At 38.6% G+C, this 19,784-nt stretch overlaps 1 pseudogene; it reads left to right on the forward strand.

The window, feature by feature from the left end:
* The first annotated feature begins 364 nt into the window (after nucleotides 1–364).
* LOC122703092 overlaps nucleotides 365–19,784 on the forward strand; it is a 46,561-nt pseudogene continuing 27,141 nt past the window's right edge.

The raw sequence follows: 19,784 nt of genomic DNA on the forward strand, positions 1-19,784 counted from the left end.
CGCCGGACAAAGACGGGCGGACGTGCGGGGCGCCGTCGAACCAGCGCTGGGGGAAGTTGGGGACAAAGCCGGGGGGGCGGGGGGGGGGTCCGGGAGGAGGAGGAGGGCCACAGAACCCCCAAAATGGTGACCTAGATAAGAAGTGCCTTTGTCTTCAGATTGCTGTTCAGTCGTGTCCGACTCTCTGCGAACCCATGGACTGCAGCACGCCAGGCCTCCCTGTCCCATCGCCAGCATCACACGATTGCGGTGAAAAAAAAAAAAAAACCAAACTTGGGGCCAGTTTCCGGTTGAGTGTGCGTTTCGGTCACCGTGCAACCCACCTGGGCCTGGCGGGGTGAGACTGGTCCCCTTCGACGCCGCAATGGCGCCCATCCCCAGGGAGGGACGCAGTTGTCACCCGTGCCTGCGCCTGCGGCCTGTGTGTGTCCTTAACTGCCAGTATCCACATCCCAGGACCGCCTTGCTCGGATCGAACGCTGTTTCTCAGCATTTCTTAATAACCCCTGAAGCACCTGCTCCCCCAGACTCTTTTTATTGTGCTGTTAACACGTGCGTTCGATGTGTGCTGGTGTGTGTAATGTGTATCTGTTTGTTCAGTATTTCATAAACGTGAACCATTTGAGTTCTTCGAAAATGCAGGTGTCGACTTTGTTTAGAAGGTTTCAAAACGCTGAGGAATGCCAGGATAGAGCATGGGAGAGCTCAAAATTGGAAGATCTAAGCGTCTGAAATTTTTCGTAGAAACAATGATTCGTTAGACTTCAACCGCACGCCTTCATAATGCTTTCATTGCTGTTTTAAAGGTGTAGCTCACTTAATCCCCACACCAACCACTTGAGGGTGGTACCGTTAACTAGTTTATAGTTAGTTTAGTTAACACCCTCAACTAAAGAAATGGAGTCACAGAGAAGTAACTTGCCCAAGACAGCACTGTGAATAAATAGCCGAGGCTGGATTGGGATCCAAGAAATGGGCCTTGGGAGTTTTTCTTAAATACTACACCCTCTTCCTCTTCGCTCTTAAACCCAGCCCAGAAATTCTCACCTACTGTCAAGCGTGCCATTTACTTGATAGCTACTGTAGATTCTTGGGACGGTGAGACGGCACAGATTTGTGTACACAGGCTTCAGTAAAGCATCAATTCTCCTGGAACTTGGTGGTCTCTCTGAAAAGGAGGCGGTTGAACTAATTGATTCAATCGCTTCCTGCCTAACCTTCTTTGCTTGCTTAACTTAATCCTAACAACCAAACTGAACAAGAGATTCAGAGAATAAAAAAGCCAGGGTCTTTCTTCTCCGTGGGGAGCTGTAATCAGTTAGAAACCAAGTCTGTTCAGTGGGCTGTGCATTCAAACATATTATCCCAATGATATGGAGCTCTCTGTTAATCTCAGAAAGTTTTCTGTTTTTCCCTTCCTCCACTTTGGGGAAGTGTAGAAAAAGCATGCAGGTGGCTAAGCATACAAACTGAAGGAAAACTTGAAATACTGTTTTAAAAACTTAAAAAGTTGACATTGGAAACATACTGCAACCTAAAGTAGCATAAAGATACAACCTCAGGTCTGGAATAACTAATGCCTACAAAAAGGAGTTTCCTTAGACTGAATTTTTATTTTAGTAGGACATGACAGAACAGAGTTCACTATTTGAGGTGACTGCATGAAATTAACTTAATAACTGCAGTGGGGAAAATATTATCCAACTGGTAAGTTTAGCTGTGTCAATATTGTGTTATAATTGTGTCAGAGCTATAGGTATAGTACAGTAGAGTATTAACAACTTTGTTTGGGAGTCACACCCATGTAGGTTTTTAATCTGTCTCTGTGTTTTGTTAGCTGCAAGACCTTGGGCAAGTTACTTAACCTAAGGTTCAGTTTCTTCATATGTAAAAGCATAATATGGCACCAGCTCTGAGTTATAAAGTTATAAAAGCTTACCTAAGAACTCAGACTGTGCTTCGTATATACTAAGACTTAAGAAATGTTCATAACCATCCAAGAGATATGATTCTGAAAATAGTATTTTTCTCATAGTAAAAGTACTGCACCTCATGTTTTTAATGAAGGAAGTGAAGCCCATATTTCAAGCTAATAACTCAGTGATGATAGCATAAATTTGATGCAGGCCTTTTGACCAGTATCTGCTAATTAGACCTGAAGCTCTTATTAAACTGTGATGATGGGGGAAAGAATTGAATTAATTATATACAATGCCTCACTGTCCTAACTCAGATAACATTCATCTTATAAAAGTCACGTACTTGATCTTAAAAACAGACATTTACTGAGTACTTGCTATCTTTGTGAACTGTGGGGTGGGACATGCTATAAAGAGTAAATGATGCTTATAATCAAAACAAGAGTCATATGTATTCATAAAACAGTGAATTGTTATAAGAAAAATACAAAACAAGATCCTTTTTTTAATGTTAGAATGAAAAGAACTCATCCAGGAGAAAGAAACTTGGTTGAAAGTCAAAAGACCTGAACTTTAGTCCTGACATTTTTTTTCATTGAAATATAGTTGAGTTACAACATTGTGTTAGTTTCAGGTGTACAACAAGATGACTCAGTTATACACATATATATATATAAATATATATTCCTTTTTTTACATTCTCCTCCATTATATGGACTGAGTGAAATCAGTCGTGTCCAACTCTTTGCGACCCCATGGACCATAGCCTACCAGGCTTCTCCGTCCATGGGATTTCCCAGGCAAGAATACTGGAGTGGGTTGCCATTTCCTTCTCCAATACATGTATATATATAAATATATATTCCTTTTTTTACATTCTCTTCCATTATAGGTTATTACAAGATATTGGGTATAGTTCCCTGTGCTATACAGTAGGTTCTTGTGCTAAGTCGCTTCAGCCATGTCCGACTCTTTTCAACCCTATGGATTGAGCCCACCAGGCTCCTCTGTCCATGGGATTCTCCAGGCAAGAATAATGGAGTAGGTTGCCATTTCCTTCTCCAACAGTAGGTCCTTCTTAGTTACCTATTGCATATATAATGTTAGTGTGTATATTTTAACCCCAAACATTTTATCCTGATTTTTGCACCAAACAGCTGTGAACTTGAGAAATCTGTCTCAAATCTCTGTGCCTTAAATATGGATTGTTATGCCCACCAGTGCAGGAGACACAGGTTCTATGCCTGAGAGTTGCCCCTACTCGCCGCAACTAGAGAAAAGCCCACACAGCAGTGACGTATCAGTGTAAAATTAATAATAGGTTAATTATTTTTAAAGATATTAGTAATATTAGTATGAGAAATGATAACTAGCAGGAAAGAGCTTTCAATGTAGCAAGCACGTTTTAACAAAAATTACTTGGACCAAATTGTGAGAGCATTAAGAGTTCACATATAATAAAATGACCATCTACCCAAGTTCTCATCCTGGCTACCTAGGTCTCCCCCACTAAATTGGCTATGGTAATTGAAGATTGCAAAAATGAAGGTTTCCCTTCCCAACTTATTCTTAACTTTGAATAAACCACTCAGAAGAAATGAATAATTTGCCACGCTGATAATTTGCCACGCTGTTTTTGTTTCATAAAAATGGTATGTTGGAGAAGGAAATGGCAACCCACTCCAGTCTTCTTGCCTGGAAAAGTCCAAGGACAGAGGAGCCTGGCAGGCTGCAGTCCATGGGGTTACATGACTGAGCATGTGTGCACAAGGGTGGAGGGAGATGGGTTGGTAGCAATAAAGTGGTAGAACTAAAAAAATAATAATAAATAAATAAAAATAGTATGTGTCATGAAATTTGAGTTTGCAAGGCAATTATTTTGCCTATTCTCTGCTCTTATATCTTGGGATAACTCTGATGAAGGGCATTGGACCATATGCATAATAAAAGCCCCAGGTAACCAACTGGCATCTTTAAGCACTTATAAGCTAGCCGTTAATTGATATTTTTGAACCATGGTGCTGGAGAAGACTCTTGAGAGTCCCTTGAACAGCGTGGAGATCAAACCAGCCAATTGTAAAGGAAATCAACCCTGAATATTCACTGGAAGGACTGATGCTGAAGCTGAAGCTCCAATACTTGGGCCACCTGGTGCAAAGAACTGACTCATTGGAAAAGATCCTGATGCTGGGAGAGATTGAGGTCAGGAGGAGAAGGGGGTGACAGTTGGATGGCATCACTGACTCAATGGACATGAATTTGAGCAGGCTCCAGGAGATAGTGAAAGACAGGGAAGCCTGGAGTGCCATAGGGGTCGCAGAGTCAGACATGACTCAACGACAACAACAAGCTAACCCTAGCTTGAGACCAAAACATGAAATTCAGAAAGTCACTCTTTAAAACATATATGCTTCAGTTAGGACATCAAAAAATAAACTGAACCAGAGGTAACAAGCACAGAAAACAGTAGAGGTTAGGAGACTTGCCTGGAGCTATTGAAGTCCTGGCGCAGCTGTTAACTGGCTCTAAGAAGACCTTTAACAACAAACAAACCTCTTATCTTCAGTTTCACTGTCTATAAGAGATTAAAAAACTAAATAATTTCAATGGTTCCTTCTGAAATTATGACTCCCAAGAATTTTTAGAATTTTTTTCTGTCTCTCTGAGCCATTTAGTCTAGTTTTGTTTGACTAAGAGATACAAGCCAAACTCCTGTTATCAATTGGAGAATTGCATGGCCTTCCAGTTGTTTCATTGGTTTCATAACTACCTGTAAGTTACTACATCTCTAATCAACTTTTTTCTCAACAATGTTTGTGATTCTCAAGGATCTGTGATGATTTCTGTGTTGTGTCTGTGGATCTTGGGGAAATATTTCCCTCATAGATTTATTTGGCTTTCCTACTGTTACATCAATGAATCATCTCAATTAAAAGAGCACCCCCTTAGTGCTTATTTACTTTAATGACACCATCTGAAACCCTCTGATGTTTAGGCCCAGAAAAACAGAGTGCAGTCTCCCATGTTTGCATAATAGCATTTGTGTCCAAATTATGAAACATCTTAAATGTAAGTCAAAATACCCACGACAGCTTTCATCATAATCACCATCACTGCTAGCTGTACTACTGCCTCTACTTGGGTTAACACATAGGCTAAGAAGGACTTATTTTCTCAGTTCTGTCTAATAGTTCAGGTTATTTCAGCTTGTCTATAATTATAAGAAGAGTTCCCTTCCTTAAATATGTTGACGTCTCTAACCAGAGACATGTCAAGTAGAGATGTTGACTGCTCTTCTAAATAGTCTGGTCTGGCTGCTAGAGCGGGAGTTGCTTCCTCACCTCTTCTGTTGCTGGCTCTGGGACAAAAAGAAAGCTTTTGGTGAGTTTCCAGCCCACCAAAGAATTCTGTGTTGCCCCTCAGAAGCCTGTCACTTTCAGCAAGTTTCCCTCTGCATGAGTGTTGAAAAGCATGTGTTGTTTTCTCCTTAGATCCTTTCCATATTGTTGTCATTTTCCAGATGCTGGGCTTTGTCCATGGCTTACAATACCAATGCTAGAGCCCTAAGTGGTGAGGAATTAGGAATGCGATCATGTCCGTGTGTAAACTCTGGTTACCACACCTAGCCCTGTCCCCTGGCCAAAATGACTTGCTCTCCTGGACAGGTGACTCCTCTGGTTAAACATAAGGTATACCTGCTAAGGAGGAGAATGAAATGGCAACCCACTCCAGGATTCTTGCCTGGAAAATTTCATGGACAGAGGAGCCTGGCAGGCTACAGTCCATGGGGTCGCAAGGGTCAGACACAGCGGAGTGACTTTCACTTCACCTGCTAATTAACATCCTTATAAAAAGATTATGGCCTGGTTTCTATTTCATCAAATTATCTTTTCACTTATTTTCTGTTTGAAAGCCAATAGTTATTCTCTCTTACTTAGGTTTTTGTATGTAAATTCTGACCTAGGCTTAAAATACTGTCTATCACATGATAGTTCTTATGAAAATCACAACACATTAAAATTAAGGGAAAGACTGTAATGAAAGAGATGCCAAATGATCCCAAGGTAGTTTAAATCAATTGTATTACTAAATTTATATATAATGTGTTGCCATGTCCAAAACAAGAATGTAAAGCAGGGGGCAATAACCTCAGCGGAAGCCCCTTTCTCAGATTCTTCATTTGAGATATCACCCCTAGCTTTGTTGAGGCATTAGGAAGGTGGGATTATAGAAAGCACCAGCTAAAGAAATTGGCCATGCAATCAGATTGCCTGAGTTTGAAGCCTGTTGTTGCTGTTCAGTGACTAAGTCGTATCCAGCTCTTTTCGACCTCATGGTTTGTAGCATGCCAAGCTCCTCTATCCTCCACTATCTCCTGGAGTTTGTTCAAATGCATGTCCACTGAGTCAATGATGCTATCGAGCCATCTCATCCTCTGTCACTCCCTTCTTATTTTGCCTTCAATCTTTCCCAGTATCAGGATCTTTTCCAATGAGTCGGCCTTTCGCATTAGGGAACCAAAGTATTGGAGCTTCAGCTTCAGCAACAGTCCTTCCAATGAATTTTCAGGGTTGATCTCCTTTAGGATTAACTGTTTTGATCTCCTTGCTGTCCAAGGGACTCTCAAGAGTCTTCTCCAACACCACAGTTCAAAGGCATCAATTCTTCAGCACTCAGCCTTCTTTATGGTTCAGCTTTCACATCCATACATGACTACTAGAAAAACCATAGTTTGACTGTACAGACCTTTGTCTACAAAGTGATGTCCTTGCTTTTTAGTATGTTGTCTAGGTTTGTGATAGCTTTCCTTTCAAGGAACAAGTGTCTCAATTTAACGGCTGCAGTCACTGTCCACAGTGACTTTGGAGCCCAAGAAAATAAAATCTGTCCCTTTGCCCCCATCTTTTTGCCATTAAGTGATAGCCAGATGCCATGATCTTAGTTTTTTAATGTTGAGTTTTAAGCCAGCTTTTTCATCCTCCTCTTTCACCTTCATCAAGAGGCTCTTTAATTACTCTTCACTTTCTGCCTTTAGAGTGGTATCATCTGCATATCTGAATTTGAAGCCTAGTTGTTACTTAATTTATACTGGGCAAGATTTTTTAACCTCCCTGAGCCTCAATCTTCTCATCTGTAAAATGGGAATAATAATGATTTATGCCATTCAAATAACTTTATGCACATAAAACACTTACTGCTCATAACATTGTAAGCTCTCAATAAATACTAACCATCATCACCTCTATCACCATCATCCTCTGCACCATTATTATTTTAGGAATAACTGACCTTACAGTATATGGTCACATTTACCATAGACACAATATACAAAGTAGAAGTGGAGATTAGAAACAAAGGCTGGTTTAGCTTCTGCCTCCAAATCGGGGCTGGGGGGTGGGGAACACTAAGGGCTAAGATTTGGAGTGTAAAGACATTAACTTAGATGATTTACAGCAGTCCTGGCCTATCTCACCTGAAAGTATTAATAGAGCTTTATACTTACAAAAATAAATGACAGCTAGGTTTAAACTTTTTCATCTTCTTAGATGCTGGAACATATTATGGTAAGTTATATTATTTTTTTCAGCTGTCAGTGTCTATTCTGAGCCTTTACAACCTACACAGAAGGAAAAGGATGAAAAAAAGACAAACAGTAATTTATGTAAGAATTTCATGGGTAAGAACTAAGCAAATGAATGTATAATTTATGATTTGCCATATTACATTGTGATGCATTTATAAATTATTACTCTGATTGATGATTTTGAAAATTCCAGGTAGCATTAGACTTCATCCTTCTCTACAGTATTTCTTTAAATACTATCTCTGAATCCACAAATATTTATCTTTCTTTGGTTAGCATCCAACTGGTAACCAATGAAATGATCTTACATTATTCTAGGACAGGAGCCAGGAACTTGATCTTATTGCATAAAGCTACTCCATTCCTCTTCATGTAAAATATATTCAGCTACTGGTCCCTAGATATTTAGCTGAGAAAGCAGTTAAAATTGTTCCCTTTGGAATTCCTTGGGTGTCACTCAAATAAAAGAAAATTAAAATCAACTCTAGTATGTCTGACACAACTCAAAAAGTGAGTGTGTCTACATGACTTCCACAGTACCACCTTAATCAGAATTACCCATGACACTTGTTTAAAATCCAGATTCCTGGGCCATACCAAACACATAAAGAATCAAAATATTTTTTAAAAAGGGAGAAAAATGAGAACAATAATTTCTAGGTCAAAGAACTGGAATCTGCATTTTAGCAATGTGTAATTCTCATGCATATACTGAAGTTTTGTAGATCACTCAGTAGTGTCCGATTCTTTGCTTCCCATGAACTAAAGCCCAGTTGAAGCTGAAGCTCCAAGACTTTGGCTACCTGTGGCTACCTGATGTGAAGAGCTGACTCATTGGAAAAGACCCTGATGCTGGAAAGATTGAGGGCAAGAGGAGAAGGGGGTGACAGAGGATGCGATGGTTGGATGGCATCACCTACTCAATGGACATGAATTTAAGCAAACTCTAGGAGACAGTGAAGGACAGGGAAGCCTGGCTTGCTGCAGCCCATGGGGTCGCAAAGAGTCAGACACAACTCAGCAACTGCACAATAACAATAACAACAATAATGACATTTTAGTGTTTCCCTATTAACATACCTTTGAGCTTGTTCACTCTTTCTGATCAATTTCCCCCAGTGCAGATTAACTGGGCAAATATAAAAGAGCCTGTCACTGAGGGTATGATATACACACGAGGCAGAGCTGGATGACCTCAGCATCAAGGGACAGATTTTTTTTTTATGATCTCACAGGTGGCAAGTGGAACTTCCCCAACCAGGGATTGAACCCATGCCACCTGGAGCGGAAACACAGAGTCTTAACGACTAAACCATCAGGAAGTCCAAAGCACAGATATTTTTGATTATCAGTGTTTTCTCTTGAAAGATTTGCAGTGAAGAGGAGAAATGGTGGAAAACTCTGTACATACCGAGGTGAAGTAAAATGGGTGTAAATTTAAAAATCAGATAAATAGAACTGTATTTCATGAAAAAGTCAAGTCCCTAGTCCCACCTGCCCCCACTTCTGTTTTGCTTGCTGGAGTCAACTCTTATAACTGTCTCTGTTGGCATTGTCCTCTGCATTTTCTTTAAAAAAAAAAAAGTTTATATTACTATTTCTCTTTTTTTTTAAGGTTTTTGGACGTGGACCTATTTTTTAAGTCTTTTTTGAATTTGCTACTATATTGCTTCTGTTTCATATTTTGTTTTTTCGGCCATGAGGCATGTGGGATCTTGGTTTCCTGACCAGGGGTTGAACCACCACCACCACCACGCCCACCACCACCCCACATTGGAAGGCAAAGTCTCAATCACTGAACTGTCAGGAAAGTCCCTACACTGCCATTTCAAGACCTCCTCATTTTAAATATTATACATCGACGATTTTACTATGCCTGAATACAGCTCTTTTCTCATTCTCCCTCCAACCCTTGCCTCCCAATATAATTGTATCACTACCTTGGATTAAGTAAATATTCAGAATTTTCATTATTAGGACCTCATAAATATCATTCAAAGATAAGTCACACTGTATACTATGATCATGTTTCCATTTTGCTACTACTTTATATTTTTCCTAGAGTTAACATTTGCCTTTTCATTTTCTTCATTCTGTTTTCCATGTAACTATCACTAATTCATCTCTAAATCCTACTACATGACTCTAAAACTCTTATCACCATGATCACATGCATTGTATAATCTCTCAGTTTTATGTTCCAGAACAGTACTTTCTCCTTATCCATTCTGGATTGCTGCTCTCTAAACTCTAAAGTGAGCCTTGAGCCTAGGATCTTTTTTTTTTTTTTTGGTGTCATGAAAGGATTCCTTTCACTTCTGTCCTGTGTTGGAACACATGGATGTTGCACAGCCAAGAACAACACTCAGTCACACCACGGGACTGTTCAAATAGTAACCACCACCCCCCCACACACACCACCATCCTGTGCATCTACCCCCTGCTGTTTGGTACTTAGGATTTTAGGAACCAGATGGTACACTCATACTCAACAGGGATGGTATTTCCTCAACAGCAGCAAAAATTGTTTGGAGGAAGGGGGAGGCTAAGCAAACTTACTCTTTAAAACACAAAACACACATCTAGTACATAAATAGATATATAGTTTATTTGTTTATATAGTTTATATATATATATATATATAGCTTATTTAAATTAAGGGGGCAAGTCTAAAAAGACTCCTTAGGAGATCAATAATAAGAGGAAAAAGATTGAGAAACACTGACCTAATATAGCCTTGGTCACCAATGCCCCAAAATGTCAGGTACCCTACGTAACCACCACTCCACACTTCTCCACCCTTCAAGTCTCTTATGGGTGAGTTTGCATGATGAGTCCTTGGTAACATGCAGAACTGTTACTGCAAGAGAGTCTGGAAAATACGGTTTTAGCTTTCTTGGGACTAAAGCACAGGGAGGCTGTCAAAAAGGGAGAGGGAGGGTGGGTGTTGCCTGCACCAGTCAAGATGTGCATGACATCTGCCAAAATGAAACTGTGCGACTCAGTCTGGGACTTGAACCCACAGACTAGGAATCAGTGAATTAAAATGGACGGGATGAGTAAACAAAAGCCCAGGACCAGATGGCTTCACAGCTGAATTCTACCAAAAATTTAGAGAAGAGCTAACACCTATCTTACTCAAACTCTTCCAGAAAATTGCAGAAGAGGTAAACTTCCAAACTCATTCTATGAGGCCACCATCACCCTAATTCCAAAATCAGACAAAGATGCCACAAAAAAAGAAAACTACAGGCCAATATCACTGATGAACATAGATGCAAAAATCCTTAACAAAATTCTAGCAAACAGAATCCAACAACATATTAAAAAAATCATACACCATGACCAAGTGGGCTTTATCCCAGGAATGCAAGGATTCTTTAATATCCACAAATCAATCAATGTAATACACCACATTAACAAATTGAAAGATAAAAACCATATAATTATTTCAATAGGTGCAGAGAAAGCCTTTGACAAAATTCAATTCAAAATTTTATGATTAAAACTCTCCAGAAAGCAGGAATAGAAGGAACATACCTCAACATAATAAAAGCTATATATGACAAACCCACAGCAAGCATTACCCTCAATGGTGAAAAGTTGAAAGCATTTCCCCTGAAATCAGGAACAAGACAAGGATGCCCACTCTCACCACTACTATTCAACATACTTTTGGAAGTTTTGGCCACAGCAATCAGAGCAGAAAAAGAAGTAAAAGGAATCCATATAGGAAAAGAAGAAGTGAAACTCTCGCTGTTTGCAGATGACATGATCCTCTACATAGAAAACCTTAAAGACTCTACCAGAATATTACTAGAGCTAATCAATGAATATAGTAAAGTCACAGGATATAAAATCAACACACAGAAATCCCTTGCATTCCTATACACTAACAATGAGAAAACAGAAAGAGAAATTAAGGAAACAATACCATTCACCATTACAACAAAAAGAATAAAATACTTAGGAGTATATCTACCTAAAGAAACAAAAGACCTCTACATAGAAAACTATAAAACACTGATGAAAGAAATCAAAGAGGACACAAACAGATGGAGAAACATACCGTGTTCATGGATTGGAAGAATCAATATTGTCAAAATGGCTATTCTACCCAAAGCAATCTATAGATTCAATGCAATCCCTATCAAGCTACCAACGGTATTTTTCACAGAACTAGAACAAAGAATTTCACAATTTGTATGGAAATACAAAAAACCTTGAATAGCCAAAGTAATCTTGAGAAAGAAGAATGGAACTGGAGGAATCAACCTGCCTGACTTCAGACTCTATTACAAAGCCACAGTCATCAAGACAGTATGGTACTGGCACAAAGACAGAAATATAGATCAATGGAACAGAATAGAAAGCCCAGAGATAAATCCATGAGCCTATGGACACCTTATCTTCAACAAAGGAGGCAAGAATATACAATGGAAAAAAGACAACCTCTTTAACAAGTGGTGCTGGGAAAACTGGTCAACCACTTGTAAAAGAATGAAACTAGAACACTTTCTAACACCATACACAAAAATAAACTCAGAATGGATTAAAGATCTAAATGTAAGGCCAGAAACTATAAAACTCCTAGAGGAGAACATAGGCAAAACACTCTCTGACATGAATCACAGCAGGATCCTCTATGACCCACCTCCCAGAATATTGGAAAAAAAGCAAAACTAAACAAATGGGGTCTAATGAAACTTAAAAGCTTTTGCACAACAAAGGAAACTATAAATAAGGTGAAAAGACAGCCGTCAGATTGGGAGAAAATAATAGCAAATGAAGCAACAGACAAAGGATTAATCTCAAAAATATACAAGCAACTCCTGAAGCTCAATTCCAGAAAAATAAATGACCCAATCAAAAAATGGGCCAAAGAACTAAACAGACATTTCCCCAAAGAATACATACTGATGGCTAACAAACACATGAAAAGATGCTCAACATCACTCATTATCAGAGAAATGCAAATCAAAACCACAATGAGGTACCATTACACGCCAGTCAAGATGGCTGCTATCCAAAAGTCTACAAGCAATAAATGCTGGAGAGGGTGTGGAGAAAAGGGAACCCTCTTACACTGTTGGTGGGAATGCAAACTAGTACAGCCACTATGGACAACAGTGTGGAGATTTCTTAAAAAACTGGAAATAGAACTGCCATATGACCCAGCAATCCCACTTCTGGGCATACACACTGAGGAAACCAGATCTGAAAGAGACACGTGCACCCCAATGTTCATTGCAGCACTGTTTATAATAGCCAGGACATGGAAGCAACCTAGATGCCCATCAGCAGACGAATGGATAAGGAAGCTGTGGTACATATACACCATGGAATATTACTCAGCCGTTAAAAAGAATTCATTTGAATCAGTCCTAATGAGATGGATGAAACTGGAGCCCATTATACAGAGTGAAGTAAGCCAGAAAGATAAAGAACATTACAGCGTACTAACACATATATATGGAATTTAGAAAGATGGTAATGATAACCCTATATGCAAAACAGAAAAAGAGACACAGATGTACAGAACAGACTTTCGGACTCTGTGGGAGAAGGCGAGGGTGGGATGTTTCAAGAGAACAGCATGTATATTATCTAAAGTGAAACAGATCACCAGCCCAGGTGGGATGCATGAGACAAGTGCTCCGGCCTGGTGCACTGGGAAGACCCAGAGGAATCGGGTGGAGAGGGAGGTGGGAGGGGGGATCGGGATGGGGAATACATGTAACTCCATGGCTGATTCATGTCAATGTATGACAAAACCCAGTGCAATGTTGTGAAGTAATTAGCCTCCAACTAATAAAAATAAATGAAAAAAATAAATAAATAAAATGGATGGGATGGGCAAATTTAATTCAGATGACCATTGTAACTAGTACTGTGGGCAAGAATCCCTTAAAACAAATGGAGTAGCTCCCTCATAGTCAACAAAAGAGTCTGAAATGCAGTGCTTAGGTGCAATCTCAAAAATGACAAAATGATCTCAGTTCTTGGGCAAAATATTCAAATAGCAGTAATTCAAGTCTATGCCCCAACCACTAATGCCGAAGAAGCTGAACTTGAGTGGTTGTATGAAAACCTACAAGACCTTGTAGAACTAACACCAAAAATAAGGGGAAAAAAAGTCCTTTTCATCATAGGCTGAAATGCACAAGTAGGAAGTCAAGAGATACTTGGAGTAACAGGCAAGTTTGGCCTTGGAGTACAAAATGAAGCAGGGCAAAGACTAACAGAGTTTTGTTAAGAGAATACACTGGTCATAGCAAACACTCTTTTCCAACAATACAGCAAGTGACTCTAAACATAGTCATCACCAGATGGTCAATACTGAAATCAGATTGATTATATTCTTTGCAGCCAAAGATGGAGAATCTGTATACAGTTAGCAACAACAAGACATGAAGCTGACTGTGACACAGATCATCATTTCCTTATTGCAAAATTCAGGCTTAAATTGAAGAAAGTAGGGAAAACTACTAGGCCATTCAAGCATGATCTAAATCAAATCCCTCAGGATTATACAGTGGAGGTGTTGAATAGATTTAAGGGATTAGATCTGGTAGACAAAATGCCTAAAGAACTACTCACAGAGGTTTGTAACACTGTGCAAGAGGTGGTGACCAAAACCATCCCAAAGAAAATGAAATTCAAGAAGGCAAAGTGGTTGTCTGAGGAGGCTTTACACATAGCTGAGGAAAGAAGAAAAGCTAAAAGCAATGGAGAAAGGGAAAGATACACGCAACTGAATACAGAGTTCCAGAAAACAGCAAGGAGAAATAAGGCCTTCTTTAATGAAAAGTGCAACAAGTAGAAGAAAACAACAGAATGGGAAAGAGTGGAGATCTCTTCAAGAAAACTGGAGATGCTGAGGGAACATTTCATGCAAGGATGGGTGCAATAAACAGCAGAAAAAGTAAGGACCTAACAGAGGCAGAAGAGATTAAAAAGGTGGCAAGAATACACAGAAGAACTATACAAAAAAGGGCTTAATGACCTCGATAACCACAATGGTGTGGTCACTCACCCAGAACCAGGCATCCAGGAGTCTGAAGTCAAGTGGACCTTATGAAGCAATACTACAAAGAAAGCTACTGGATGTGTCAGAATTCCAGCTGAGTTGTTTAAAATCCTAAAAGATGATGCTGTGAAAGTGCTAAACTCAATATGTCAGCAAATTTGGAAAACTCAACAGTGGTCACAGGACTGGAAAAGATCAATTTTCATTCCAATCACAAACAGGAGCAGTGCCAAAGGATGTACAAACTACTGTAAAATTATGCTTATTTCATATGCTAGTAAGGTTATGCTCAAAATCCTTCAAGCTAGGCTTCAGCAGTACATGAACCAAGAACTTCCAGATGTAAAAGCTGGATTTAGAAAAAGGAGAGGAACCAGAAATCATATTACCAACATCTGCTGGATCAGAGAGAAAGCCAAGGGAATTCCAGAAAAACATATACTTCTGTTTCACTGACTACACTGAAGCCTTTGTTTTGTGGATCATGACAAACTGTGGAAAATTCTTAAAGAAGTGGGAATACAAGACCACCTTTCCTGCCTCCTGAGAAACCTGTATGAAGGTCAAGAAGTAACAGTTAGAACTTTATATGGAACAATGGACTGGATCAAAACTGGGAAAAGAATATGACAAGGCTGTATATTGTCACCCTATTTAACTTCTATGCAGAGTACATCATGTGAAATGAAGGGTTGGATGAAGCACAAGTTGAAATCAAGATTGCCAGGAGAAATATCAACAACCTCAGATATGCAGATGATACCATTCTAATGATGGAAAGTGAAGAGGACCTAAAGAACCTCTTGATAAGGGTGAAAGAGGAGAATGAAAAAGCTGGCTTAAAACTCAACAGTCAAAAAATGAAGATCATGGCATCTGGTCCCATCACTTCATGGCAAATAGATGGGGAAAAAGTAGCAGCAGTGACAGACTTTATTTTCTTGGACTCCAAAATCACTGCAGTGACTGCAGCCATGAAACTAAGATACTTGCTCCTTGGAAGGAAAACTATAACAAACCTAGATAGCATATTAAAAAGCGAAGACATCACTTTGCAGGCAAAGGTCCATATAGTCAAAACTATGGTTTTCCAGCAGTCACGTATGGATGTGAGAGTTGGACCATAAAGAAGGCTAAGTGCTGAAAAACTGATGCCTTGGAATTGTGATGCTGGAGAAGACTTGAGAGTTTCTTGTACAGCAAGGGGATCAAGCCAGTCAACACTGAAGGAAATCAACCCTGAATACTCAATGCAGGTCTTTTCTATTCATTCCAGGGTACTTTGTGGATCCTTTCCTTCCAGAAACACATGATCCTCAATTCAGAGAAATTTTCTTTTTTTCTTTGATATTTTTCTCTTCTTCATTATCTTTGCTCTCTTTATGAGATTCTTATTTATAAAATACTGAACTTCGAAGTGATCTTCTAATTTAATTTTTCCCTATTTCTAGCTCTTTGTCTTTTCTTGTGTTAATATAAGACTGCCTCAACTTTATCTTCTATTTCCTAACTGATTTTTTTCCTTCAAATATTTTTCATTAAATCATTCACAAAAATTATGTACATTTCCCTCTCTGAAATTTCTTGTAATGAAGAACTGTAACAAAATGAGATAATAGTGACATACATTTCATACATTAAAATAATTTCCTATTAGAAGAAAGGGAATTTTAGGACTTCTCCTGCCATTCGGTAGTTAGGACTCTGTGCTTTTCCTACTGAGGGCCTGGGTTCGATCCCTGATTAGGAACTAAGATCCCACAAGCCACACAGCATAGCAGAAAAAGAGAAGAAGAAAGGGAATTTGTGCAACAAAAGAAAAGAAGCACTCAGAACACACGCAGATATATGTGCAAAGACATACCCATCAACTAGCTGACTATGTTATATTTTTTGCGTAATTATTAGATCCATCACTTATGAAATACAAGTGAGAATATCAAGAACTATGAGACTTACCTCATGCTTCTGTTTCACACAATCAGCACTAAACTCATAACATCTTCTTTTTTAAATTTAATTGGAGGCTAATTACTTTACAATATTGTGGTGGTTTTTGCAATACATTCACATGAATCAGCCATGGGTGTACATGTGTTCCCCATCCTGACTCTCCCTTCCACCTTCCTCCCCATCCCATCCCTCAGGGTCATCCCAGTGCACCAGCTCTGAGCACCCTGTCTCATGCGTCGAACCTGGACTGGTGATCTATTTCACATATGATAATATACATGTTTCAATGCTATTCTCTCAAACTATCCCACCCTCACCTTCTCTTAGAGTCCAAAAGTCTATTCTTTACATCTGTGTCTCTTTTGCTGTCTCGTATATAGGGTCATCATTAAATGTTAACTGTTTCCAAAGTAAAAAAAAGCAGACTTAATTCTTAGAGCATGCTGGGCAGGTTTTGCTGAAATAGTGGATTTCAGTACACTTACAAGGAGAATCTGCCTCAGCGTATAGTAAAATAGCATGATCATCAAAAGAACATCAAATAAATGTCACTAATATTTATTAAGGTATTGATTTTAACCATGTTCTGTTTGAACTGCATGCTCATTAAATCAGCCAAGTTTATACATCATAAGACATAGCACCATATCAAAGAATTATGAATTCACCCAGTGATAGTTTCTAAATACCAACCCCAAATTCATATTTGTATACTTGCTAAGAATTACAGTTTATGTAGAAAAGAAAAACAAACACATATACATCTTTATAATTTAAAATATCTCATGCTACACATAAGCAATATTCATATTTGGTTCTGGACCATGTTAACTAATTCTGAAGACATATTTATATTATCAAGACTTTTTAATAAAGATAATTATTACATGTATGAATTTTAAAAACTTATAGTAATATTTCTGATGCCAAATTTCCCCCATTAGGCATGAAAGTATAAATCTATCTGATTAAAGATATTTGTCAAGAATAGGGATCTAAACATTTCTCCAGGCAAAAAACTTAGTGAAAAAAATTTGACCTTCAACTAAAATGCAGTCTCATAATAAGCCACTGAACTTCCCAGTTGAAACATATCTTGAATTTCTACAGAAGATACACACTTCATTTAAAAGGAAAATGGTGGGTTATAAACTCACCAAGATATTGAAAATCCATTAGTTTTAGAAAAACCTGCTGAAGGTGTGGGCAGTGGGTTATAACATGGACATAAACTTCACACAATATTACTTCTCCTTGATGGTATCGCTGTAGAAGGTAAAATGCATCTTTGGCCTTGGACAGTGGTCTCATTTACTGGCTTGTGTGATACATTTGATTCTCCATATACAAATCAAGCATTTACTCCCTGAGATATTGTATTCACAAAGTCAAAAATTATCCTTTTATTTACAGAAGTAACAATGACAGAGGGTGATGCCATCCAACCGTCTCATCCTCTGTTGCCCTCTTCTCCTCTTGCCTTCAGTCTTTCCCAGCATCATGTTCTTTTCCAGTGAGTCAGCTCTTTGCAGTCAGGTGGCCAAAGTATTGAAGGTTCAGCTTCAGCATCAGTCCTTCCAATAAATATTAAGGATTTACTGAATATTTAGGATTTACTGGTTTGAACTCCTTGCTCTCCAATGGACTCTCAAGAGTTTGCTGCTAACAAGATTGAAATTCTGAACAATATTTTCACTTGTGGCCATTTTGATGTCTGTAAGAGTTTATGGCATAAGATAAAATTCTCTTCAATCTTTAAAAAGTAGCAATGCAAATAACAACGTCAATCATGGAATGTTCTCCACCATCCCCAATGTAAGTTAAATTAACCAATGTAAAGCACAAACACAGTGATGCAGTAGAGGAAAACTAGGACTCAGGGGTGACACATAATTATGCAAAAGAAGACTATTCATTCTGAGGTCATAGCTATTTTAACTGACTACACACTTTCCCATCTGAAGAATTAAGTAAATCTGATCCAATCTGAATGGATAAGCAAAATTAGCATTAGTGATCCCAGTATAAAAATTTTAGAAACTCCACTTATGTCTTTAAAACGTCCACAGGTGACAAGATCAAGATGAATCCAGCTCACTGATAGAGTTTTTTGAGAATAATTAAAAATTCATAAGTGCATCAAATTAACATTTCCTTAAGTATTAATTGTGCACGTGTGTGTTCAGTTACTAAGTTGTGTCCGACCCTTTGCCACCCCATAGACTGTAGCCTGCCAGGCTCCTCTGTCCATGTGATATTGCAGAATTTTGCATTTACCCAGAAAATATTTGTGTTTACTGAAGAGATAATAGAAATATACCTAACAGTCTTTCCATGAACTGCAAACCTCCTTAAATATATGTTGAATCTCAGTTCACTCACCACCTTTAGTTCTCATACACATTATAGGAGCTTTGATGATTGGAAAGCATGATGCTTAGTTAATAACTTTTTATTAGCTAAAATTTTGTCTGCAGATACAAATAAAACTTAGAGTATATTTTCCTATTTTATCAATGGATCAAATTTTTTTGAAAAGGGCTGATACTTTTTAAAATTTTAATATTGGGAATTCCCTGGTGGTCCATTGGTGAGGACTTGGCACTTTCACAGCCCTGGGCCCGGCTGGGTTCAGTCTCTTGTTGGGGATCTAGGATCCCACAAGCCATGTGACACGGTCCAAAAAATTAAAAAGTAAAATAATAATAAAATCCTAATATGATGGTAGATTAGATAGATATGAACTAGACAAAAGTCAAATTAAAAGAGAGCACATTTCAACCAATGAAATAGAGGGACACCTTTTATGTCCATTATTTTAAACTTTCAGTAACAAAATAGTATTCGAATGAGCTTCAACCTGAAAACTGAGCAATTGTTAGCCCTGGGAGGAAGGGAGAAAGACTAAAACTCTTCTTTTGGGTTTTTGCTCAAAATCATCAGTGTAAAATAGATAATAAAGTCAGAAAGGAAGAATTAATAAGTGAACATCAAACTGCCAAGGACCTCGGCCATGTTTAATCCCCACAGCCATGTACTTCACACACACGTTTCATTAGCCACAGGGGAGTGTGGGAAGAGTGTGGATAAATCACTGTAAAACCAATTCAACTGCTGAAAAAAGACAAGTCAAGTGCATGGGGTGAGGAGAGTCAGCTTTCTCAGTCTGCATTTATCCCAGTATTCGTGGTAAAGAGAAAATGTTGCCAAAATGAGACAAAGAGAATGATCTGTGTGTGGTTCAACAGATTTGCTCAAAATGTCACTTCTAAGATTTTTGGACTGCCAAAATTGTTGA

Source organism: Cervus elaphus, chromosome 11 (genome assembly GCF_910594005.1).
Source record: "Cervus elaphus chromosome 11, mCerEla1.1, whole genome shotgun sequence".
NCBI classification, from domain to species: domain Eukaryota; kingdom Metazoa; phylum Chordata; class Mammalia; order Artiodactyla; family Cervidae; genus Cervus; species Cervus elaphus.